Here is a 21,537-nt window from a genome sequence, read left to right on the forward strand (position 1 = left end):
AGGCGCGACTGCAAGGTGCCGCGCTGCACTGTCTGCCGCCGCTTCGGTCACGAAGCGACGCAGTGCGTGCGGACGTATGCACATGTCACCGGACCTGTCGGAGACGCGGACGCGGCTGAAAACCGTATGGACGAGGAGGAGGCGGAGGCTGCGGCAGCCGGCGGAGGTGGTGCGTCCGCACCCGGGGACCCTTTGGCGGAACCAGACGTGGAGGACGTAAATGCTGCTCCCGTGGAGCAGCAGTCGACCTCCCAGAACGACCCAGCGCCGGTGGCACCTGTGCTGGACGCGAAAAGTGAGGAGTGTGTTGGGGCGGGTTCGACGAACACCGCCTTAACTCGTGAAGTGCGTGACGCCGGCGACGGCGACGGAGACGACCCGGAAGCCACCATCAAGCGGCCGCGTAAGGAGGGCGATAAGCGTGAGGACTCTGGTGACTCCGGCAACGTCAAGGTAAGTGTGGGCGGGGTTATGCTGAGGCGCCCAAGCTTCAAGCCAAAGCCCAACACCACGCCTTACGACAGAGGACCAGCGGCGGGGAAGCCTCCGTAAGCGAAACGTTTGCTGTTTTTTGCGCGGGAGGTCTTCGAATGAGCGTTACGGCACGGACAACACTTTTTATTTTTTTTAGGCGTAGAAAAGGGGGCGGGGCTAGTGTTCCTGAAACGTGTGTGTAACAGTGTGTTACTTGCCTTCATCTTCCATTCATGCTGTGTTCATTTCATCATCTGCGTTGTGCCACCCTTAATGTACGCGGCCTTTCCGAGCGTAAACGTCAGAGTCAGTTGTACAGAATCATCAAGGAGAGGGAGATAGATGTCGTAGCCTTTCAGGAGACGAAAGTAGAGACCGAGCAAAGCACGGAAAAGATGGTGGGTGTGTTTAGTCCTAGTTATGAAGTCTGTGTCAGCCATGCGGTGGGATTGTCGGCAGGTTGTCTGATTTTAATACGTCGGAGCAGCGGCGTAGTAGTGCAAAACGTTACGTCCAGTTTAAATGGGCGCTTTGTTATTTGTGATTTTATTTTAGCGTCAAAAGAATGGCGGATTGTTTGTGTGTACGCGCCTACAAAGGGCGAAGAAAGAAAAGTGTTTTTTGAAGAGTTGAGGGCCTGGCTTGACACAGAACGGGCTCTTGTGTTACTGGGAGATTTTATTTGTGTGTGCTCGGCTCGCGATAAATCAAGTGGCACTCCTTATCGCGACGGAAGCACGATTGCGTTGAATGGTGTCACGGCAGATTTTGGTTTGGAAGATGTGGGGGATATGTTGGAATGCAAGACGCATATCCAGTTCACCCACTTTCAAGGAACGAGCCACGCAAGATTAGACCGAGCTTATGTGTCGTTAGAACTTGCGCCGGAGTGCTCTGAGTATACTGTTACACCTGTGTCGTTCAGCGACCATTGCCTAGTGTCGTTCTTGATTGGAAAGCGCAAAGATAAAAAGACGTTCAACTGGGATTTATGGAAAATGAACAGCTTATTATTGAAGGATGAAGAATTTGTAAAAGAAGTAGCGAAAAAGATCAGGAACCTTGAACAGGATACATGTGACTGTGCCTCTAAGTGGGAGAACTTTAAAGCAGATATTAGGATGACAGCATTGGAAAGGTCAACTGCCTTACATTATGATAAACGAAAAAAGGGAAGTTCTGCTTAGAGAAAACCTGGAGACTCTTTCTGCACTAGAGTGCGAGTCACCTGGACTGTTCAAGGAAGACATTACAACTTTGAAACATCAGTTAGAAGCTATAGAACAAGAGAAATATCATGGTGCGATAGTGCGAGCCCGTGCAGAAAAGTTCATGTTAGGGGAAGCCCCTACAAAGAGAGCACTTAGCTCTGAAAAGAGATACGCGACCCGCAATTCTATTGCGGAAATAGAGTATAAAGGGCAGGTTCTTGATGAACAACAAGCAATTAGCTATGCCTTTTGTGATTTTTATGATGGTTTGTTTTCGTGCCAACCTGAAAACTTAGAAGGGTTTAAGGAAAATTTTTTAAGATTCTTGTCGACGATAGATGAAGAGGCGAAAGAAAATTTAGAAGTACCAATTACAGTGGAAGAGGTTAAGAAGGCTATCGATGAATTAAGTCCGGGAAAGTCTCCAGGCCCTGACGGGTTGTGCACGGCGTTCTACAAAGCTTTCCGCAATAACCTAAGTCCAGTTTTATGTGACCTTTACTCAGAAGCCTACACACTGGAAAGACTGCCCCCTTCGTTCTCACAATCGCACACTGTACTCATACCCAAAACAGATGTAAAAGAACAGCTCAGAAAAGTAACTGCGTATAGGCCGATATCTTTGACGAATGTAGATTATAAAATATTAATGAAAGTCTTAGCAAGGAGGTTACAGAGTGTGATAATAGACATAGTAGGCGAACACCAAACATGTGGAATAAAAGGAAGGTCTATAACTAGTAGTATACACATAGCACGGAGCATTCTCGAGTGTTGTGACGGCATGAATGAGGTTGTAGCCATGCTGCAAATAGACCTTGAGAAGGCATTTGATAAGGTCTCTCATGAGCTACTCTATACTATTTTGGAAAAAGTAAACCTAGGGAAAGTAATAACGGAGGGCGTAAGACTGGCGTATAAGGAGTGTTCAACAAGGCTGGTAATAAATAAGTCAGTGAGCCGCCCAATATATGTCACGCTTTCAGTACGGCAAGGATGCCCGCTGTCCCCTTTACTGTTTTGCTTGTACATCGAGTCGTTTTGCGCTAGCATAATAAACAGCAATAGTATTCATGGTTTCCAGTTGCAGGCATGCGAGGTACGTGTATTGGCATACGCGGACGACATCGCTTTATTTTGTCGTGACAGAAAAAGCATTAGTACTGCAGTTGCGTTGCTTAAGACGTTTTGTGAATATACTGGGAGCTCGGTAAATTGGAGCAAGTGCTTGGGATTCTGGCATGGCAATTGGGACGTAACCGCTACTGTCTTTGAAGGTATGAACTGGCAGATTGTGCCGGTCAAATACTTAGGCGTTCCACTTGAAAACTACAGAGATAGTGACCCGTACTGGAGAAGCCAGACGACTACGATGCGTAATAAAGCGGAAAAGTGGGAAGGGAAGGGGCGTGCGCTGTCGATGTTTGCGCGCGAAACGGTGTGCAACATATTTTTGTTCGCGAAACTTTGGTACGTTTTGCAAGTGATTCACTGTTCTCGCGCCAATGTTCAGCGGCTGCATCGCGTTTGTGCTGTTTTTGTTTGGGGCTCGTCCTGGGAAAAAACAAGTAGGACGAATCTTTTTCGAAGAGTTCGCGAAGGCGGTTTATCGCTCTCGCATCTTTTTTTGAGACAAGTTGTGAATCGTTTTTATTTCTTGCGCGAGGTAAAGGACCCCTTCCTGCGCACTGTTTTTCAAGTCAGGTTAGGCAGACTATTGCCCCAATTCATTGTTACGTCTTGTCAAAGCTGCAATGGGGCAGTACACGGGTATTTAAAAGAAGCTGTACAAGCAACACAATTTCTTTGTGTACGGTTCTCTATGGAGTACTTGAGTGCCGTGTCGAAAAAAAAGTTGTATAAAGACCTCGCAGAAATCTGTTTGCCTGTTCCTTTATACCAATCCATGTTTCCGGTGGGCCCCGGGCAGAACGTTTTGAAACGTGTAAAAGCTATGGCCATTCCCCCGGGTGTTAAAACATTTTTCTTTAAACTGCACTGTGGGGTGTTACCAGTTAAACCATGGATGTTAGAAAAGGGTCTGTTTGTGCCATGGGGTGTGGACTGTTCTTTGTGTAAAAAGACCGAGACGGTGGAACATGTTTTTTTGGATTGTTGGGATGGGGTGTTTTTGTAGGACGTTCTTCAGTGAACTTTGAAAAAGGAGTTTCTGTTGAGCCCTTATGGCATCTGATTTCTGTCAGTGCAAAACGATAATGGAGTGCCTTACGACCTAGTGATGTTGCTGGTCCTCCACGGAATATGGAGGTCTCGAATGGCGTTTCGGCACTGTGACGTAGACGGAAGGCCAGCAAGGCAGTATTTCTGTGAGAGTGCCCAACGTATTGTAGAAATGTGGAAGAGTCAGAACTGTACACCTGAATGGTTGCATGAATTTGAAAAGGTATTGTCTATGCCCCGTTTTTAGTTATGTAGCGCTGGCTTGAGTGAGGTCAGCGATTTTATCATATGTACCGTTGTTTCTGGATTTTGTTTGAAACCGGCAATAAAGAAAAAAAAAAGCCTCGGTAGCGCAGTAGGCAGCGCGTCAGTCTCATAATCTGAAGGTCGTGAGTTCGAGCCTCACCCGGGGCAGGCGGAGCGTTCTTTTTTTACACATCATGCGGCTCAGTGGTGTCATCCTAAAGGAACTTTCCCAGTATCGCCACTCTGACTAATTAAAGGCGCCGGAGTTGGACTGTGGCTATGATAGGCATGCGCGGTCGGTCACTTTACGTTGTTCCCCGTGATTAGAGCCCAAACGTTGGCAGGCGATGAATTGCGAGAGCAAAGGAGCCCGAGCAAGGGTCACAACATCCGCCTCGGTAGCGCAGTAGGCAGCGCGTCAGTCTCATAATCTGAAGGTCGTGAGTGCGAGCCTCACCCGGGGCAGGCGGAGCGTTCTTTTTTTACACATCATGCGGCTCAGTGGTGTCATCCTAAAGGAACTTTCCCAGTCTCGCCACTCTGACTAATTAAAGGCGCCGGAGTTGGACTGCGGCTATGATAGGCATGCGCGGTCGGTCACTTTACGTTGTTCCCCGTGATTAGAGCCCAAACGTTGGCAGGCGATGAATTGCGAGAGCAAAGGAGCCCGAGCAAGGGTCACAACATCCGCCTCGGTAGCGCAGTAGGCAGCGCGTCAGTCTCATAATCTGAAGGTCGTGAGTTCGAGCCTCACCCGGGGCAGGCGGAGCGTTCTTTTTTTACACATCATGCGGCTCAGTGGTGTCATCCTAAAGGAACTTTCCCAGTCTCGCCACTCTGACTAATTAAAGGCGCCGGAGTTGGACTGTGGCTATGATAGGTATGCGCGGTCGGTCACTTTACGTTGTTCCCCGTGATTAGAGCCCAAACGTTGGCAGGCGATGACTTGCGAGAGCAAAGGAGCCCGAGCAAGGGTCACAACATCCGCCTCGGTAGCGCAGTAGGCAGCGCGTCAGTCTCATAATCTGAAGGTCGTGAGTTCGAGCCTCACCCGGGGCAGGCGGAGCGTTCTTTTTTTACACATCATGCGGCTCAGTGGTGTCATCCTAAAGGAACTTTCCCAGTCTCGCCACTCTGACTAATTAAAGGCGCCGGAGTTGGACTGTGGCTATGATAGGCATGCGCGGTCGGTCACTTTACGTTCCCCGTGATTAGAGCCCAAACGTTGGCGGGCGATGAATTCCGAGAGCAAAGGAGCCCGAGAGAGGGTCACAACATCCGCCTCGGTAGCGCAGTAGGCAGCGCGTCAGTCTCATAATCTGAAGGTCGTGAGTTCGAGCCTCACCCGGGGGAAGCGGAGCGTTCTTTTTTTACACATCATGCGGCTCAGTGGTGTAATCTTAAAGGAACTTTCCCAGTCTCGCCACTCTGACTAATTAAAGGCGCCGGAGTTGGACTGTGGCTATGATAGGCATGCGCGGTCGGTCGCTTTACGTTGTTCCCTGTGATTAGAGCCCAAACGTTGGCAGGCGATGAATTGCGAGAGCAAAGGAGCCCGAGCAAGGGTCACAACATCCGCCTCGGTAGCGCAGTAGGCAGCGCGTCAGTCTCATAATCTGAAGGTCGTGAGTTCGAGCCTCACCCGGGGCAGGCGGAGCGTTCTTTTTTTACACATCATGCGGCTCAGTGGTGTCATCCTAAAGGAACTTTCCCAGTATCGCCACTCTGACTAATTAAAGGCGCCGGAGTTGGACTGTGGCTATGATAGGCATGCGCGGTCGGTCGCTTTACGTTGTTCCCCGTGATTAGAGCCCAAACGTTGGCAGGCGATGAATTGCGAGAGCAAAGGAGCCCGAGCAAGGGTCACAACATCCGCCTCGGTAGCGCAGTAGGCAGCGCGTCAGTCTCATAATCTGAAGGTCGTGAGTTCGAGCCTCACCCGGGGCAGGCGGAGTGTTCTTTTTTTACACATCATGCGGCTCAGTGGTGTCATCCTAAAGGAACTTTCCCAGTCTCGCCACTCTGACTAATTAAAGGCGCCGGAGTTGGACTGTGGCTATGATAGGCATGCGCGGTCGGTCACTTTACGTTCCCCGTGATTAGAGCCCAAACGTTGGCGGGCGATGAATTCCGAGAGCAAAGGAGCCCGAGAGAGGGTCACAACATCCGCCTCGGTAGCGCAGTAGGCAGCGCGTCAGTCTCATAATCTGAAGGTCGTGAGTTCGAGCCTCACCCGGGGGAAGCGGAGCGTTCTTTTTTTACACATCATGCGGCTCAGTGGTGTCATCCTAAAGGAACTTTCCCAGTCTCGCCACTGTGACTAATTAAAGGCGCCGGAGTTGGACTGTGGCTATGATAGTTATGCGCGGTCGGTCACTTTACGTTGTTCCCCGTGATTAGAGCACAAACGTTGGCAGGCGATGAATTGCGAGAGCAAAGGAGCCTGAGCAAGGGTCACAACATCCGCCTCGGTAGCGCAGTAGGCAGCGCGTCAGTCTCATAATCTGAAGGTCGTGAGTTCGAGCCTCACCCGGGGCAGGCGGAGCGTTCTTTTTTTACACATCATGCGGCTCAGTGGTGTCATCCTAAAGGAACTTACCCAGTCTCGCCACTGTGACTAATTAAAGGCGCCGGAGTTGGACTGTGGCTATGATAGTTATGCGCGGTCGGTAGCTTTACGTTGTTCCCCGTGATTAGAGCCCAAACGTTGGCAGGCGATGAATTGCGAGAGCAAAGGAGCCCGAGCAAGGGTCACAACATCCGCCTCGGTAGCGCAGTAGGCAGCGCATCAGTCTCATAATCTGAAGGTCGTGAGTTCGAGCCTCACCCGGGGCAGGCGGAGCGTTCTTTTTTTACACATCATGCGGCTCAGTGGTGTCATCCTAAAGGAACTTTCCCAGTCTCGCCACTCTGACTAATTAAAGGCGCCGGAGTTGGACTGTGGCTATGATAGTTATGCGCGGTCGGTCACTTTACGTTGTTCCCCGTGATTAGAGCCCAAACGTTGGCAGGCGATGAATTGCGAGAGCAAAGGAGCCTGAGCAAGGGTCACAACATCCGCCTCGGTAGCGCAGTAGGCAGCGCGTCAGTCTCATAATTTGAAGGTCGTGAGTGCGAGCCTCACCCGGGGCAGGCGGAGCGTTCTTTTTTTACACATCATGCGGCTCAGTGGTGTCATCCTAAAGGAACTTTCCCAGTCTCGCCACTCTGACTAATTAAAGGCGCCGGAGCTGGACTGTGGCTATGATAGGTATGCGCGGTCGGTCACTTTACGTTGTTCCCCGTGATTAGAGCCCAAACGTTGGCAGGCGATGAATTGCGAGAGCAAATGAGCCTGAGCAAGGGTCACAACATGCGCCTCGGTAGTGCAGTAGGCAGCGCGTCAGTCTCGTAATCTGAAGGTCGTGAGTTCGAGCCTCACCCGGGGCAGGCGGAGCGTTCTTTTTTTACACATCATGCGGCTCAGTGGTGTCATCCTAAAGGAACTTTCCCAGTCTCGCCACTCTGACTAATTAAAGGCGCCAGAGTTGGACTGTGGCTATGATAGGTATGCGCGGTCGGTCACTTTACGTTGTTCCCCGTGATTAGAGCCCAAACGTTGGCAGGCGATGAATTGCGAGAGCAAAGGAGCCCGAGCAAGGGTCACAACATCCGCCTCGGTAGCGCAGTAGGCACCGCGTCAGTCTCATAATCGGAAGGTAGTGAGTTCGAGCCTCACCCGGGGCAGGCGGAGCGTTCTTTTTTTACACATCATGCGGCTCAGTGGTGTCATCCTAAAGGAACTTTCCCAGTCTCGCCACTCTGACTAATTAAAGGCGCCGGAGTTGGACTGTGGCTATGATAGGTATGCGCGGTCGGTCACTTTACGTTGTTCCCCGTGATTAGAGCCCAAACGTTGGCAGGCGATGAATTGCGAGAGCAAAGGAGCCCGAGCAAGGGTCACAACATCCGCCTCGCTAGCGCAGTAGGCAGCGTGTCAGTCTCATAATCTGAAGGTCGTGAGTTCGAGCCTCAGCCGGGGCAGGCGGAGCGTTCTTTTTTTACACATCATGCGGCTCAGTGGTGTCATCCTAAAGGAACTTTCCCAGTCTCGCCACTCTGACTAATTAAAGGCGCCGGAGTTGGACTGTGGCTATGATAGGTATGCGCGGTCGGTCACTTTACGTTGTTCCCCGTGATTAGAGCCCAAACGTTGGCAGGCGATGAATTGCGAGAGCAAAGGAGCCCGAGCAAGGGTCACAACATCCGCCTCGGTAGCGCAGTAGGCACCGCGTCAGTCTCATAATCGGAAGGTAGTGAGTTCGAGCCTCACCCGGGGCAGGCGGAGCGTTCTTTTTTTACACATCATGCGGCTCAGTGGTGTCATCCTAAAGGAACTTTCCCAGTCTCGCCACTCTGACTAATTAAAGGCGCCGGAGTTGGACTGTGGCTATGATAGGTATGCGCGGTCGGTCACTTTACGTTGTTCCCCGTGATTAGAGCCCAAACGTTGGCAGGCGATGAATTGCGAGAGCAAAGGATCCCGAGCAAGGGTCACAACATCCGCCTCGGTAGCGCAGTAGGCAGCGCGTCAGTCATATAATCTGAAGGTCGCGAGTGCGAGCCTCACCCGGGGCAGGCGGAGCGTTCTTTTTTTACACATCATGCGGCTCCGTGGTGTCATCCTAAAGGAACTTTCCCAGTCTCGCCTCTCTGACTAAATAAAGGCGCCGGAGTTGGACTGCGGCTATGATAGGCATGCGCGGTCGGTCACTTTACGTTGTTCCCCGTGATTAGAGCCCAAACATTGGCAGGCGATGAATTGCGAGAGCAAAGGAGCCCGAGCAAGGGTCACAACATCAGCCTCGGTAGCGCAGTACTGCTTCCGGCCGCGCTAGTGTGCGGACGCGGGATGATTGGCTCCTCAGGAGCGGTGAAAGCGGCCATGTCTGGCCGCGGAAACAGGTTTTTTGGCCAGGAATCCGGAGATTACCCCGTCAGTTTGCCAATGCTGCCAACAGGTCGGTGTGTTTTAAACACCATTTTTCTTCATGCGGACGTTCGTGCGAGGCCTTACCGCGTCGAAGATTTCAGGGACACTTTGGCTCGTTTGGAACTGCTCCCCGAGGTGCTTGCCTTGGGGACGTATCAAATGAACCACGTATGGGCCCTGACATTCAGGGACGAAAGCGGCGTAAAGCGCATGCTCGCGGCCACCGACGTGAAAGTGAAGGAGCACCGGTGCCTCGTCATCGATCCGGCGAACCAGGATGTGCGGATGAAACTGCACTGGATTCTGTACAACGTGCCGGACGACGAGGTGCGAGCGGCGCTGCTTTCTTACGGCCGTGTCGTCGACATCGGACGCGAGAGGTGGCATGTCAAGGGCATGAATGAGAAAGGTTCGACGACGCGGTCGGTGACCCTCAGGCTCAACGCCGGCGTGAGGCTCGACGACCTGCCGCACGAGCTCCGGGTTGCGGGCGGCCAGGCGCTCGTGGTCGTTCCAGGCCGGGCCCCGCAGTGCCTCCGCTGCTCGGGGACGGGCCATATGAGGCGCGACTGCAAGGTGCCGCGCTGCACTGTCTGCCGCCGCTTCGGTCACAAAGCGACGCAGTGCGTGCGGACGTATGCACATGTCACCGGACCTGCCGGAGACGCGGACGCGGCTGAAAACCGTATGGACGAGGAGGAGGCGGAGGCTGCAGCAGCCGGAGGAGGTGGTGCGTCCGCAACCGGGGACCCTTTGGCGGAACCAGACGTGGAGGACGTAAATGCTGCTCCCGTGGAGCAGCAGTCGACCTCCCAGAACGACCCAGCGCCGGTGGCACCTGTGCTGGACGCGAAAAGTGAGGAGTATGTTGGGGCGGGTTCGACGAACACCGCCTTAACTCGTGAAGTGCGTGACGCCGGCGACGGCGACGGAGACGACCCGGAAGCCACCATCAAGCGGCCGCGTAAGGAGGGCGATAAGCGTGAGGACTCTGGTGACTCCGGCAACGTCAAGGTAAGTGTGGGCGGGGTTATGCTGAGGCGCCCAAGCTTCAAGCCAAAGCCCAACACCACGCCTTACGACAGAGGACCAGCGGCGGGGAAGCCTCCGTAAGCGAAACGTTTGCTGTTTTTTGCGCGGGAGGTCTTCGAATGAGCGTTACGGCACGGACAACACTTTTTATTTTTTTTAGGCGTAGAAAAGGGGGCGGGGCTAGTGTTCCTGAAACGTGTGTGTAACAGTGTGTTACTTGCCTTCAACTTCCATTCATGCTGTGTTCATTTCATCATCTGCGTTGTGCCACCCTTAATGTACGCGGCCTTTCCGAGCGTAAACGTCAGAGTCAGTTGTACAGAATCATCAAGGAGAGGGAGATAGATGTCGTAGCCTTTCAGGAGACGAAAGTAGAGACCGAGCAAAGCACGGAAAAGATGGTGGGTGTGTTTAGTCCTAGTTATGAAGTCTGTGTCAGCCATGCGGTGGGATTGTCGGCAGGTTGTCTGATTTTAATACGTCGGAGCAGCGGCGTAGTAGTGCAAAACGTTACGTCCAGTTTAAATGGGCGCTTTATTATTTGTGATTTTATTTTAGCGTCAAAAGAATGGCGGATTGTTTGTGTGTACGCGCCTACAAAGGGCGAAGAAAGAAAAGTGTTTTTTGAAGAGTTGAGGGCCTGGCTTGACACAGAACGGGCTCTTGTGTTACTGGGAGATTTTATTTGTGTGTGCTCGGCTCGCGATAAATCAAGTGGCACTCCTTATCGCGACGGAAGCACGATTGCGTTGAATGGTGTCACGGCAGATTTTGGTTTGGAAGATGTGGGGGATATGTTGGAATGCAAGACGCATATCCAGTTCACCCACTTTCAAGGAACGAGCCACGCAAGATTAGACCGAGCTTATGTGTCGTTAGAACTTGCGCCGGAGTGCTCTGAGTATACTGTTACACCTGTGTCGTTCAGCGACCATTGCCTAGTGTCGTTCTTGATTGGAAAGCGCAAAGATAAAAAGACGTTCAACTGGTATTTATGGAAAATGAACAGCTTAATATTGAAGGATGAAGAATTTGTAAAAGAAGTAACGAAAAAGATCAGGAACCTTGAACAGGATACATGTGACTGTGCCTCTAAGTGGGAGAACTTTAAAGCAGATATTAAGATGACAGCATTGGAAAGGTCAACTGCCTTACATTATGATAAACGAAAAAAGGGAAGTTCTGCTTAGAGAAAACCTGGAGACTCTTTCTGCACTAGAGTGCGAGTCACCTGGACTGTTCAAGGAAGACATTACAACTTTGAAACATCAGTTAGAAGCTATAGAACAAGAGAAATATCATGGTGCGATAGTGCGAGCCCGTGCAGAAAAGTTCATGTTAGGGGAAGCCCCTACAAAGAGAGCACTTAGCTCTGAAAAGAGATACGCGACCCGCAATTCTATTGCGGAAATAGAGTATAAAGGGCAGGTTCTTGATGAACAACAAGCAATTAGCTATGCCTTTTGTGATTTTTATGATGGTTTGTTTTCGTGCCAACCTGCAAACTTAGAAGGGTTTAAGGAAATTTTTTTAAGATTCTTGTCGACGATAGATGAAGAGGCGAAAGAAAATTTAGAAGTACCAATTACAGTGGAAGAGGTTAAGAAGGCTATCGATGAATTAAGTCCGGGAAAGTCTCCAGGCCCTGACGGGTTGTGCACGGCGTTCTACAAAGCTTTCCGCAATAACCTAAGTCCAGTTTTATGTGACCTTTACTCAGAAGCCTACACACTGGAAAGACTACCCCCTTCGTTCTCACAATCGCACACTGTACTCATACCCAAAACAGATGTAAAAGAAGAGCTCAGAAAAGTAACTGCGTATAGGCCGATATCTTTGACGAATGTAGATTATAAAATATTAATGAAAGTCTTAGCAAGGAGGTTACAGAGTGTGATAATAGACATAGTAGGCGAACACCAAACATGTGGAATAAAAGGAAGGTCTATAACTAGTAGTATACACATAGCACGGAGCATTCTCGAGTGTTGTGACGGCATGAATGAGGTTGTAGCCATGCTGCAAATAGACCTTGAGAAGGCATTTGATAAGGTCTCTCATGAGCTACTCTATACTATTTTGGAAAAAGTATACCTAGGGAAAGTAATAACGGAGGGCGTAAGACTGGCGTATAAGGAGTGTTCAACAAGGCTGGTAATAAATAAGTCAGTGAGCCGCCCAATATATGTCACGCTTTCAGTACGGCAAGGATGCCCGCTGTCCCCTTTACTGTTTTGCTTGTACATCGAGTCGTTTTGCGCTAGCATAATAAACAGCAATAGTATTCATGGTTTCCAGTTGCAGGCATGCGAGGTACGTGTATTGGCATACGCGGACGACATCGCTTTATTTTGTCGTGACAGAAAAAGCATTAGTACTGCAGTTGCGTTGCTTAAGACGTTTTGTGAATATACTGGGAGCTCGGTAAATTGGAGCAAGTGCTTGGGATTCTGGCATGGCAATTGGGACGTAACCGCTACTGTCTTTGAAGGTATGAACTGGCAGGTTGTGCCGGTCAAATACTTAGGCGTTCCACTTGAAAACTACAGAGATAGCGACCCGTACTGGCGAAGCCAGACGACTGCGTTGCGTGATAAAGCGGAAAAGTGGGAAGGGAAGGGGCGTGCGCTGTCGATGTTTGCGCGCGCAACGGTGTGCAACATATTTTTGTTCGCGAAACTTTGGTACGTTTTGCAAGTGATTCACTGTTCTCGCGCCAATGTTCAGCGGCTGCATCGCGTTTGTGCTGTTTTTGTTTGGGGCTCGTCCTGGGAAAAAACAAGTAGGACGAATCTTTTTCGAAGAGTTCGCGAAGGCGGTTTATCGCTCTCGCATCTTTTTTTGAGACAAGTTGTGAATCGTTTTTATTTCTTGCGCGAGGTAAAGGACCCCTTCCTGCGCACTGTTTTTCAAGTCAGGTTAGGCAGACTATTGCCCCAATTCATTGTTACGTCTTGTCAAAGCTGCAATGGGGCAGTACACGGGTATTTAAAAGAAGCTGTACAAGCAACACAATTTCTTTGTGTACGGTTCTCTATGGAGTACTTGAGTGCCGTGTCGAAAAAAAAGTTGTATAAAGACCTCGCAGAAATCTGTTTGCCTGTTCCTTTATACCAATCCATGTTTCCGGTGGGCCCCGGGCAGAACGTTTTGAAACGTGTAAAAGCTATGGCCATTCCCCCGGGTGTTAAAACATTTTTCTTTAAACTGCACTGTGGGGTGTTACCAGTTAAACCATGGATGTTAGAAAAGGGTCTGTTTGTGCCATGGGGTGTGGACTGTTCTTTGTGTAAAAAGACCGAGACGGTGGAACATGTTTTTTTGGATTGTTGGGATGGGGTGTTTTTGTAGGACGTTCTTCAGTGAACTTTGAAAAAGGAGTTTCTGTTGAGCCCTTATGGCATCTGATTTCTGTCAGTGCAAAACGATAATGGAGTGCCTTACGACCTAGTGATGTTGCTGGTCCTCCACGGAATATGGAGGTCTCGAATGGCGTTTCGGCACTGTGACGTAGACGGAAGGCCAGCAAGGCAGTATTTCTGTGAGAGTGCCCAACGTATTGTAGAAATGTGGAAGAGTCAGAACTGTACACCTGAATGGTTGCATGAATTTGAAAAGGTATTGTCTATGCCCCGTTTTTAGTTATGTAGCGCTGGCTTGAGTGAGGTCAGCGATTTTATCATATGTACCGTTGTTTCTGGATTTTGTTTGAAACCGGCAATAAAGAAAAAAAAAAGCCTCGGTAGCGCAGTAGGCAGCGCGTCAGTCTCATAATCTGAAGGTCGTGAGTTCGAGCCTCACCCGGGGCAGGCGGAGCGTTCTTTTTTTACACATCATGCGGCTCAGTGGTGTCATCCTAAAGGAACTTTCCCAGTCTCGCCACTCTGACTAATTTAAGGCGCCGGAGTTGGACTGTGGCTATGATAGGCATGCGCGGTCGGTCACTTTACGTTGTTCCCCGTGATTAGAGCCCAAACGTTGGCAGGCGATGAATTGCGAGAGCAAAGGAGCCCGAGCAAGGGTCACAACATCCGCCTCGGTAGCGCAGTAGGCAGCGCGTCAGTCTCATAATCTGAAGGTCGTGAGTGCGAGCCTCACCCGGGGCAGGCGGAGCGTTCTTTTTTTACACATCATGCGGCTCAGTGGTGTCATCCTAAAGGAACTATCCCAGTATCGCCACTCTGACTAATTAAAGGCGCCGGAGTTGGACTGTGGCTATGATAGGCATGCGCGGTCGGTCACTTTACGTTGTTCCCCGTGATTAGAGCCCAAACGTTGGCAGGCGATGAATTGCGAGAGCAAAGGAGCCCGAGCAAGGGTCACAACATCCGCCTCGGTAGCGCAGTAGGCAGCGCGTCAGTCTCATAATCTGAAGGTCGTGAGTGCGAGCCTCACCCGGGGCAGGCGGAGCGTTCTTTTTTTACACATCATGCGGCTCAGTGGTGTCATCCTAAAGGAACTATCCCAGTATCGCCACTCTGACTAATTAAAGGCGCCGGAGTTGGACTGTGGCTATGATAGGCATGCGCGGTCGGTCACTTTACGTTGTTCCCCGTGATTAGAGCCCAAACGTTGGCAGGCGATGAATTGCGAGAGCAAAGGAGCCCGAGCAAGGGTCACAACATCCGCCTCGGTAGCGCAGTAGGCAGCGCGTCAGTCTCATAATCTGAAGGTCGTGAGTGCGAGCCTCACCCGGGGCAGGCGGAGCGTTCTTTTTTTACACATCATGCGGCTCAGTGGTGTCATCCTAAAGGAACTATCCCAGTATCGCCACTCTGACTAATTAAAGGCGCCGGAGTTGGACTGTGGCTATGATAGGCATGCGCGGTCGGTCACTTTACGTTGTTCCCCGTGATTAGAGCCCAAACGTTGGCAGGCGATGAATTGCGAGAGCAAAGGAGCCCGAGCAAGGGTCACAACATCCGCCTCGGTAGCGCAGTAGGCAGCGCGTCAGTCTCATAATCTGAAGGTCGTGAGTGCGAGCCTCACCCGGGGCAGGCGGAGCGTTCTTTTTTTACACATCATGCGGCTCAGTGGTGTCATCCTAAAGGAACTATCCCAGTATCGCCACTCTGACTAATTAAAGGCGCCGGAGTTGGACTGTGGCTATGATAGGCATGCGCGGTCGGTCACTTTACGTTGTTCCCCGTGATTAGAGCCCAAACGTTGGCAGGCGATGAATTGCGAGAGCAAAGGAGCCCGAGCAAGGGTCACAACATCCGCCTCGGTAGCGCAGTAGGCAGCGCGTCAGTCTCATAATCTGAAGGTCGTGAGTGCGAGCCTCACCCGGGGCAGGCGGAGCGTTCTTTTTTTACACATCATGCGGCTCAGTGGTGTCATCCTAAAGGAACTATCCCAGTATCGCCACTCTGACTAATTAAAGGCGCCGGAGTTGGACTGTGGCTATGATAGGCATGCGCGGTCGGTCACTTTACGTTGTTCCCCGTGATTAGAGCCCAAACGTTGGCAGGCGATGAATTGCGAGAGCAAAGGAGCCCGAGCAAGGGTCACAACATCCGCCTCGGTAGCGCAGTAGGCAGCGCGTCAGTCTCATAATCTGAAGGTCGTGAGTGCGAGCCTCACCCGGGGCAGGCGGAGCGTTCTTTTTTTACACATCATGCGGCTCAGTGGTGTCATCCTAAAGGAACTATCCCAGTATCGCCACTCTGACTAATTAAAGGCGCCGGAGTTGGACTGTGGCTATGATAGGCATGCGCGGTCGGTCACTTTACGTTGTTCCCCGTGATTAGAGCCCAAACGTTGGCAGGCGATGAATTGCGAGAGCAAAGGAGCCCGAGCAAGGGTCACAACATCCGCCTCGGTAGCGCAGTAGGCAGCGCGTCAGTCTCATAATCTGAAGGTCGTGAGTTCGAGCCTCACCCGGGGCAGGCGGAGCGTTCTTTTTTTACACATCATGCGGCTCAGTGGTGTCATCCTAAAGGAACTATCCCAGTATCGCCACTCTGACTAATTAAAGGCGCCGGAGTTGGACTGTGGCTATGATAGGCATGCGCGGTCGGTCACTTTACGTTGTTCCCCGTGATTAGAGCCCAAACGTTGGCAGGCGATGAATTGCGAGAGCAAAGGAGCCCGAGCAAGGGTCACAACATCCGCCTCGGTAGCGCAGTAGGCAGCGCGTCAGTCTCATAATCTGAAGGTCGTGAGTTCGAGCCTCACCCGGGGCAGGCGGAGCGTTCTTTTTTTACACATCATGCGGCTCAGTGGTGTCATCCTAAAGGAACTATCCCAGTATCGCCACTCTGACTAATTAAAGGCGCCGGAGTTGGACTGTGGCTATGATAGGCATGCGCGGTCGGTCACTTTACGTTGTTCCCCGTGATTAGAGCCCAAACGTTGGCAGGCGATGAATTGCGAGAGCAAAGGAGCCCGAGCAAGGGTCACAACATCCGCCTCGGTAGCGCAGTAGGCAGCGCGTCAGTCTCATAATCTGAAGGTCGTGAGTGCGAGCCTCACCCGGGGCAGGCGGAGCGTTCTTTTTTTACACATCATGCGGCTCAGTGGTGTCATCCTAAAGGAACTTTCCCAGTCTCGCCACTCTGACTAATTAAAGGCGCCGGAGTTGGACTGCGGCTATGATAGGCATGCGCGGTCGGTCACTTTACGTTGTTCCCCGTGATTAGAGCCCAAACGTTGGCAGGCGATGAATTGCGAGAGCAAAGGAGCCCGAGCAAGGGTCACAACATCCGCCTCGGTAGCGCAGTAGGCAGCGCGTCAGTCTCATAATCTGAAGGTCGTGAGTTCGAGCCTCACCCCGGGCAGGCGGAGCGTTCTTTTTTTACACATCATGCGGCTCAGTGGTGTCATCCTAAAGGAACTTTCCCAGTCTCGCCACTCTGACTAATTAAAGGCGCCGGAGTTGGACTGTGGCTATGATAGGTATGCGCGGTCGGCCACTTTACGTTGTTCCCCGTGATTAGAGCCCAAACGTTGGCAGGCGATGACTTGCGAGAGCAAAGGAGCCCGAGCAAGGGTCACAACATCCGCCTCGGTAGCGCAGTAGGCAGCGCGTCAGTCTCATAATCTGAAGGTCGTGAGTTCTAGCCTCACCCGGGGCAGGCGGGGCGTTCTTTTTTTACACATCATGCGGCTCAGTGGTGTCATCCTAAAGGAACTTTCCCAGTCTCGCCACTCTGACTAATTAAAGGCGCCGGAGTTGGACTGTGGCTATGATAGTTATGCGCGGTCGGTCACTTTACGTTGTTCCCCGTGATTAGAGCCCAAACGTTGGCATGCGATGAATTGCGAGAGCAAAGGAGCCCGAGCAAGGGTCACAACATCCGCCTCGGTAGCGCAGTAGGCAGCGCGTCAGTCTCATAATCTGAAGGTCGTGAGTGCGAGCCTCACCCGGGGCAGGCGGAGCGTTCTTTTTTTACACATCATGCGGCTCAGTGGTGTCATCCTAAAGGAACTTTCCCAGTCTCGCCACTCTGACTAATTAAAGGCGCCGGAGTTGGACTGTGGCTATGATAGTTATGCGCGGTCGGTCACTTTACGTTGTTCCCCGTGATTAGAGCCCAAACGTTGGCAGGCGATGAATTGCGAGAGCAAAGGAGCCTGAGCAAGGGTCACAACATCCGCCTCGGTAGCGCAGTAGGCAGCGCGTCAGTCTCATAATCTGAAGGTCGTGAGTGCGAGCCTCACCCGGGGCAGGCGGAGCGTTCTTTTTTTACACATCATGCGGCTCAGTGGTGTCATCCTAAAGGAACTTTCCCAGTCTCGCCACTCTGACTAATTAAAGGCGCCGGAGTTGGACTGTGGCTATGATAGGTATGCGCGGTCGGTCACTTTACGTTGTTCCCCGTGATTAGAGCCCAAACGTTGGCAGGCGATGAATTGCTTGAGCAAAGGAGCCTGAGCAAGGGTCACAACATCCGCCTCGGTAGCGCAGTAGGCAGCGCGTCAGTCTCATAATCTGAAGGTCGTGAGTTCGAGCCTCACCCGGGGCAGGCGGAGCGTTCTTTTTTTACACATCATGCGGCTCAGTGGTGTCATCCTAAAGGAACTTTCCCAGTCTCGCCACTCTGACTAATTAAAGGCGCCGGAGTTGGACTGTGGCTATGATAGGCATGCGCGGTCGGTCACTTTACGTTGTTCCCCGTGATTAGAGCCCAAACGTTGGCAGGCGATGAATTGCGAGAGAAAGGAGCCCGAGCAAGGGTCACAACATCCGCCTCGGTAGCGCAGTAGGCAGCGCGTCAGTCTCATAATCTGAAGGTCGTGAGTTCGAGCCTCACCCGGGGCAGGCGGAGCGTTCTTTTTTTACACATCATGCGGCTCAGTGGTGTCATCCTAAAGGAACTTTCCCAGTCTCGCCACTCTGACTAATTAAAGGCGCCGGAGTTGGACTGTGGCTATGATAGGCATGCGCGGTCGGTCACTTTGCGTTGTTCCCCGTGATTAGAGCCCAAACGTTGGCAGGCGATGAATTGCGAGAGCAAAGGAGCCCGAGCAAGGGTCACAACATCCGCCTCGGTAGCGCAGTAGGCAGCGCGTCAGTCTCATAATCTGAAGGTCGTGAGTTCTAGCCTCACCCGGGGCAGGCGGAGCGTTCTTTTTTTACACATCATGCGGCTCAGTGGTGTCATCCTAAAGGAACTTTCCCAGTCTCGCCACTCTGACTAATTAAAGGCGCCGGAGTTGGACTGTGGCTATGATAGTTATGCGCGGTCGGTCACTTTACGTTGTTCCCCGTGATTAGAGCCCAAACGTTGGCAGGCGATGAATTGCGAGAGCAAAGGAGCCTGAGCAAGGGTCACAACATCCGCCTCGGTAGCGCAGTAGGCAGCGCGTCAGTCTCATAATCTGAGTCGTGAGTGCGAGCCTCACCCGGGGCAGGCGGAGCGTTCTTTTTTTACACATCATGCGGCTCAGTGGTGTCATCCTAAAGGAACTTTCCCAGTCTCGCCACTCTGACTAATCAAAGGCGCCGGAGTTGGACTGTGGCTATGATAGGTATGCGCGGTCGGTCACTTTACGTTGTTCCCCGTGATTAGAGCCCAAACGTTGGCAGGCGATGAATTGCGAGAGCAAAGGAGCCCGAGCAAGGGTTACAACATCCGCCTCGGTAGCGCAGTAGGCAGCGCGTCAGTCTCATAATCTGAAGGTCGTGAGTTCGAGCCTCACCCGGGGCAGGCGGAGCGTTCTTTTTTTACACATCATGCGGCTCAGTGGTGTCATCCTAAAGGAACTTTCCCAGTCTCGCCACTCTGACTAATTAAAGGCGCCGGAGTTGGACTGTGGCTATGATAGGCATGCGCGGTCGGTCACTTTACGTTGTTCCCCGTGATTAGAGCCCAAACGTTGGCAGGCGATAAATTGCGAGAGCAAAGGAGCCCGAGCAAGGGTCACAACATCCGCCTCGGTAGCGCAGTAGGCAGCGCGTCAGTCTCATAATCTGAAAGTCGTGAGTTCGAGCCTCACCCGGGGCAGGCGGAGCGTTCTTTTTTTACACATCATGCGGCTCAGTGGTGTCATCCTAAAGGAACTTTCCCAGTCTCGCCACTCTGACAAATTAAAGGCGCCGGAGTTGGACTGTGGCTATGATAGTTATGCGCGGTCGGTCACTTTACGTTGTTCCCCGTGATTAGAGCCCAAACGTTGGCAGGCGATGAATTGCGAGAGCAAAGGAGCCCGAGCAAGGGTCACAACATCCGCCTCTGTAGCGCAGTAGGCAGCGCGTCAGTCTCATAATCTGAAGGTCGTGAGTTCTAGCCTCACCCGGGGCAGGCGGAGCGTTCTATTTTTACACATCATGCGGCTCAGTGGTGTCATCCTAAAGGAACTTTCCCAGTCTCGCCACTCTGACTAATTAAAGGCGCCGGAGTTGGACTGTGGCTATGATAGTTATGCGCGGTCGGTCACTTTACGTTGTTCCCCGTGATTAGAGCCCAAACGTTGGCAGGCGATGAATTGCGAGAGCAAAGCAAGGGTCACAACATCCGCCTCGGTAGCGCAGTAGGCAGCGCGTCAGTCTCATAATCTGAAGGTCGTGAGTTCTAGCCTCACCCGGGGCAGGCGGAGCGTTCTATTTTTACACATCATGCGGCTCAGTGGTGTCATCCTAAAGGAACTTTCCCAGTCTCGCCACTCTGACTAATTAAATTCGCCGGAGTTGGACTGTGGCTATGATAGTTATGCGCGGTCGGTCACTTTACGTTGTTCCCCGTGATTAGAGCCCAAACGTTGGCAGGCGATGAATTGCGAGAGCAAAGGAGCCTGAGCAAGGGTCACAACATCCGCCTCGGTAGCGCAGTAGGCAGCGCGTCAGTCTCATAATCTGAAGGTCGTGAGTTCTAGCCTCACCCGGGGCAGGCGGAGCGTTCTATTTTTACACATCATGCGGCTCAGTGGTGTCATCCTAAAGGAACTTTCCCAGTCTCGCCACTCTGACTAATTAAAGGCGCCGGAGTTGGACTGTGGCTATGATAGTTATGCGCGGTCGGTCACTTTACGTTGTTCCCCGTGATTAGAGCCCAAACGTTGGCAGGCGATGAATTGCGAGAGCAAAGGAGCCTGAGCAAGGGTCACAACATCCGCCTCGGTAGCGCAGTAGGCAGCGCGTCAGTCTCATAATCTGAAAGTCGTGAGTTCGAGCCTCACCCGGGGCAGGCGGAGCGTTCTATTTTTACACATCATGCGGCTCAGTGGTGTCATCCTAAAGGAACTTTCCCAGTCTCGCCACTCTGACTAATTAAAGGCGCCGGAGTTGGACTGTGGCTATGATAGTTATGCGCGGTCGGTCACTTTACGTTCTTCCCCGTGATTAGAGCCCAAACGTTGGCAGGCGATAAATTGCGAGAGCAAAGGAGCCCGAGCAAGGGTCACAACATCCGCCTCGGTAGCGCAGTAGGCAGCGCGTCAGTCTCATAATCTGAAAGTCGTGAGTTCGAGCCTCACCCGGGGCAGGCGGAGCGTTCTATTTTTACACATCATGCGGCTCAGTGGTGTCATCCTAAAGGAACTTTCCCAGTCTCGCCACTCTGACTAATTAAAGGCGCCGGAGTTGGACTGTGGCTATGATAGTTATGCGCGGTCGGTCACTTTACGTTGTTCCCCGTGATTAGAGCCCAAACGTTGGCAGGCGATGAATTGCGAGAGCAAAGGAGCCTGAGCAAGGGTCACAACATCCGCCTCGGTAGCGCAGTAGGCAGCGCGTCAGTCTCATAATCTGAAAGTCGTGAGTTCGAGCCTCACCCGGGGCAGGCGGAGCGTTCTATTTTTACACATCATGCGGCTCAGTGGTGTCATCCTAAAGGAACTTTCCCAGTCTCGCCACTCTGACTAATTAAAGGCGCCGGAGTTGGACTGTGGCTATGATAGTTATGCGCGGTCGGTCACTTTACGTTGTTCCCCGTGATTAGAGCCCAAACGTTGGCAGGCGATGAATTGCGAGAGCAAAGG

General features: G+C 51.9%; 41 non-coding genes across 41 annotated transcripts; all 41 read left to right on the top strand.

Moving 5' to 3' along the window:
* The first annotated feature begins 4,207 nt into the window (after positions 1-4,207).
* Positions 4,208-4,280, top strand: Trnam-cau (transfer RNA methionine (anticodon CAU)). Its single transcript has one exon. It is a non-coding gene; the product is annotated as a tRNA-Met (tRNA).
* A 224-nt stretch (positions 4,281-4,504) lies between these two features.
* Trnam-cau (transfer RNA methionine (anticodon CAU)) lies at positions 4,505-4,577 on the top strand. The gene has a single exon. It is a non-coding gene; the product is annotated as a tRNA-Met (tRNA).
* A 224-nt stretch (positions 4,578-4,801) lies between these two features.
* Positions 4,802-4,874, top strand: Trnam-cau (transfer RNA methionine (anticodon CAU)). The gene has a single exon. It is a non-coding gene; the product is annotated as a tRNA-Met (tRNA).
* Positions 4,875-5,098: 224 nt separating this feature from the next.
* Positions 5,099-5,171, top strand: Trnam-cau (transfer RNA methionine (anticodon CAU)). The gene has a single exon. It is a non-coding gene; the product is annotated as a tRNA-Met (tRNA).
* A 221-nt stretch (positions 5,172-5,392) lies between these two features.
* On the top strand, positions 5,393-5,465 carry Trnam-cau (transfer RNA methionine (anticodon CAU)). The gene has a single exon. It is a non-coding gene; the product is annotated as a tRNA-Met (tRNA).
* A 224-nt stretch (positions 5,466-5,689) lies between these two features.
* Trnam-cau (transfer RNA methionine (anticodon CAU)) lies at positions 5,690-5,762 on the top strand. Its single transcript has one exon. It is a non-coding gene; the product is annotated as a tRNA-Met (tRNA).
* A 224-nt stretch (positions 5,763-5,986) lies between these two features.
* Trnam-cau (transfer RNA methionine (anticodon CAU)) lies at positions 5,987-6,059 on the top strand. Its single transcript has one exon. It is a non-coding gene; the product is annotated as a tRNA-Met (tRNA).
* Positions 6,060-6,280: 221 nt separating this feature from the next.
* Positions 6,281-6,353, top strand: Trnam-cau (transfer RNA methionine (anticodon CAU)). Its single transcript has one exon. It is a non-coding gene; the product is annotated as a tRNA-Met (tRNA).
* Positions 6,354-6,577: 224 nt separating this feature from the next.
* Trnam-cau (transfer RNA methionine (anticodon CAU)) lies at positions 6,578-6,650 on the top strand. The gene has a single exon. It is a non-coding gene; the product is annotated as a tRNA-Met (tRNA).
* Positions 6,651-6,874: 224 nt separating this feature from the next.
* Positions 6,875-6,947, top strand: Trnam-cau (transfer RNA methionine (anticodon CAU)). The gene has a single exon. It is a non-coding gene; the product is annotated as a tRNA-Met (tRNA).
* A 224-nt stretch (positions 6,948-7,171) lies between these two features.
* Trnam-cau (transfer RNA methionine (anticodon CAU)) lies at positions 7,172-7,244 on the top strand. Its single transcript has one exon. It is a non-coding gene; the product is annotated as a tRNA-Met (tRNA).
* A 224-nt stretch (positions 7,245-7,468) lies between these two features.
* On the top strand, positions 7,469-7,541 carry Trnat-cgu (transfer RNA threonine (anticodon CGU)). The gene has a single exon. It is a non-coding gene; the product is annotated as a tRNA-Thr (tRNA).
* A 224-nt stretch (positions 7,542-7,765) lies between these two features.
* On the top strand, positions 7,766-7,838 carry Trnam-cau (transfer RNA methionine (anticodon CAU)). Its single transcript has one exon. It is a non-coding gene; the product is annotated as a tRNA-Met (tRNA).
* Positions 7,839-8,062: 224 nt separating this feature from the next.
* On the top strand, positions 8,063-8,135 carry Trnam-cau (transfer RNA methionine (anticodon CAU)). Its single transcript has one exon. It is a non-coding gene; the product is annotated as a tRNA-Met (tRNA).
* A 224-nt stretch (positions 8,136-8,359) lies between these two features.
* Positions 8,360-8,432, top strand: Trnam-cau (transfer RNA methionine (anticodon CAU)). Its single transcript has one exon. It is a non-coding gene; the product is annotated as a tRNA-Met (tRNA).
* Positions 8,433-13,852: 5,420 nt separating this feature from the next.
* On the top strand, positions 13,853-13,925 carry Trnam-cau (transfer RNA methionine (anticodon CAU)). The gene has a single exon. It is a non-coding gene; the product is annotated as a tRNA-Met (tRNA).
* A 224-nt stretch (positions 13,926-14,149) lies between these two features.
* On the top strand, positions 14,150-14,222 carry Trnam-cau (transfer RNA methionine (anticodon CAU)). Its single transcript has one exon. It is a non-coding gene; the product is annotated as a tRNA-Met (tRNA).
* Positions 14,223-14,446: 224 nt separating this feature from the next.
* Trnam-cau (transfer RNA methionine (anticodon CAU)) lies at positions 14,447-14,519 on the top strand. The gene has a single exon. It is a non-coding gene; the product is annotated as a tRNA-Met (tRNA).
* Positions 14,520-14,743: 224 nt separating this feature from the next.
* Trnam-cau (transfer RNA methionine (anticodon CAU)) lies at positions 14,744-14,816 on the top strand. Its single transcript has one exon. It is a non-coding gene; the product is annotated as a tRNA-Met (tRNA).
* A 224-nt stretch (positions 14,817-15,040) lies between these two features.
* On the top strand, positions 15,041-15,113 carry Trnam-cau (transfer RNA methionine (anticodon CAU)). Its single transcript has one exon. It is a non-coding gene; the product is annotated as a tRNA-Met (tRNA).
* Positions 15,114-15,337: 224 nt separating this feature from the next.
* Trnam-cau (transfer RNA methionine (anticodon CAU)) lies at positions 15,338-15,410 on the top strand. Its single transcript has one exon. It is a non-coding gene; the product is annotated as a tRNA-Met (tRNA).
* A 224-nt stretch (positions 15,411-15,634) lies between these two features.
* On the top strand, positions 15,635-15,707 carry Trnam-cau (transfer RNA methionine (anticodon CAU)). The gene has a single exon. It is a non-coding gene; the product is annotated as a tRNA-Met (tRNA).
* A 224-nt stretch (positions 15,708-15,931) lies between these two features.
* On the top strand, positions 15,932-16,004 carry Trnam-cau (transfer RNA methionine (anticodon CAU)). Its single transcript has one exon. It is a non-coding gene; the product is annotated as a tRNA-Met (tRNA).
* Positions 16,005-16,228: 224 nt separating this feature from the next.
* On the top strand, positions 16,229-16,301 carry Trnam-cau (transfer RNA methionine (anticodon CAU)). Its single transcript has one exon. It is a non-coding gene; the product is annotated as a tRNA-Met (tRNA).
* Positions 16,302-16,525: 224 nt separating this feature from the next.
* On the top strand, positions 16,526-16,598 carry Trnam-cau (transfer RNA methionine (anticodon CAU)). The gene has a single exon. It is a non-coding gene; the product is annotated as a tRNA-Met (tRNA).
* Positions 16,599-16,822: 224 nt separating this feature from the next.
* On the top strand, positions 16,823-16,895 carry Trnam-cau (transfer RNA methionine (anticodon CAU)). The gene has a single exon. It is a non-coding gene; the product is annotated as a tRNA-Met (tRNA).
* A 224-nt stretch (positions 16,896-17,119) lies between these two features.
* Trnam-cau (transfer RNA methionine (anticodon CAU)) lies at positions 17,120-17,192 on the top strand. The gene has a single exon. It is a non-coding gene; the product is annotated as a tRNA-Met (tRNA).
* A 224-nt stretch (positions 17,193-17,416) lies between these two features.
* Positions 17,417-17,489, top strand: Trnam-cau (transfer RNA methionine (anticodon CAU)). The gene has a single exon. It is a non-coding gene; the product is annotated as a tRNA-Met (tRNA).
* A 224-nt stretch (positions 17,490-17,713) lies between these two features.
* Positions 17,714-17,786, top strand: Trnam-cau (transfer RNA methionine (anticodon CAU)). Its single transcript has one exon. It is a non-coding gene; the product is annotated as a tRNA-Met (tRNA).
* Positions 17,787-18,010: 224 nt separating this feature from the next.
* Positions 18,011-18,083, top strand: Trnam-cau (transfer RNA methionine (anticodon CAU)). The gene has a single exon. It is a non-coding gene; the product is annotated as a tRNA-Met (tRNA).
* Positions 18,084-18,306: 223 nt separating this feature from the next.
* Trnam-cau (transfer RNA methionine (anticodon CAU)) lies at positions 18,307-18,379 on the top strand. The gene has a single exon. It is a non-coding gene; the product is annotated as a tRNA-Met (tRNA).
* Positions 18,380-18,603: 224 nt separating this feature from the next.
* Trnam-cau (transfer RNA methionine (anticodon CAU)) lies at positions 18,604-18,676 on the top strand. The gene has a single exon. It is a non-coding gene; the product is annotated as a tRNA-Met (tRNA).
* A 224-nt stretch (positions 18,677-18,900) lies between these two features.
* Trnam-cau (transfer RNA methionine (anticodon CAU)) lies at positions 18,901-18,971 on the top strand. Its single transcript has one exon. It is a non-coding gene; the product is annotated as a tRNA-Met (tRNA).
* A 224-nt stretch (positions 18,972-19,195) lies between these two features.
* On the top strand, positions 19,196-19,268 carry Trnam-cau (transfer RNA methionine (anticodon CAU)). Its single transcript has one exon. It is a non-coding gene; the product is annotated as a tRNA-Met (tRNA).
* A 224-nt stretch (positions 19,269-19,492) lies between these two features.
* Positions 19,493-19,565, top strand: Trnam-cau (transfer RNA methionine (anticodon CAU)). The gene has a single exon. It is a non-coding gene; the product is annotated as a tRNA-Met (tRNA).
* A 224-nt stretch (positions 19,566-19,789) lies between these two features.
* Positions 19,790-19,862, top strand: Trnam-cau (transfer RNA methionine (anticodon CAU)). The gene has a single exon. It is a non-coding gene; the product is annotated as a tRNA-Met (tRNA).
* A 215-nt stretch (positions 19,863-20,077) lies between these two features.
* On the top strand, positions 20,078-20,150 carry Trnam-cau (transfer RNA methionine (anticodon CAU)). Its single transcript has one exon. It is a non-coding gene; the product is annotated as a tRNA-Met (tRNA).
* A 224-nt stretch (positions 20,151-20,374) lies between these two features.
* Positions 20,375-20,447, top strand: Trnam-cau (transfer RNA methionine (anticodon CAU)). Its single transcript has one exon. It is a non-coding gene; the product is annotated as a tRNA-Met (tRNA).
* A 224-nt stretch (positions 20,448-20,671) lies between these two features.
* On the top strand, positions 20,672-20,744 carry Trnam-cau (transfer RNA methionine (anticodon CAU)). Its single transcript has one exon. It is a non-coding gene; the product is annotated as a tRNA-Met (tRNA).
* Positions 20,745-20,968: 224 nt separating this feature from the next.
* Positions 20,969-21,041, top strand: Trnam-cau (transfer RNA methionine (anticodon CAU)). Its single transcript has one exon. It is a non-coding gene; the product is annotated as a tRNA-Met (tRNA).
* A 224-nt stretch (positions 21,042-21,265) lies between these two features.
* Trnam-cau (transfer RNA methionine (anticodon CAU)) lies at positions 21,266-21,338 on the top strand. The gene has a single exon. It is a non-coding gene; the product is annotated as a tRNA-Met (tRNA).
* The last annotated feature ends 199 nt before the right edge of the window (positions 21,339-21,537 follow it).

Source organism: Haemaphysalis longicornis, unplaced genomic scaffold (assembly GCF_048455015.1).
Source record: "Haemaphysalis longicornis isolate Haplotype H1 unplaced genomic scaffold, Haemaphysalis longicornis Haplotype H1 scaffold_3, whole genome shotgun sequence".
In the NCBI taxonomy this organism is placed as follows: domain Eukaryota; kingdom Metazoa; phylum Arthropoda; class Arachnida; order Ixodida; family Ixodidae; genus Haemaphysalis; species Haemaphysalis longicornis.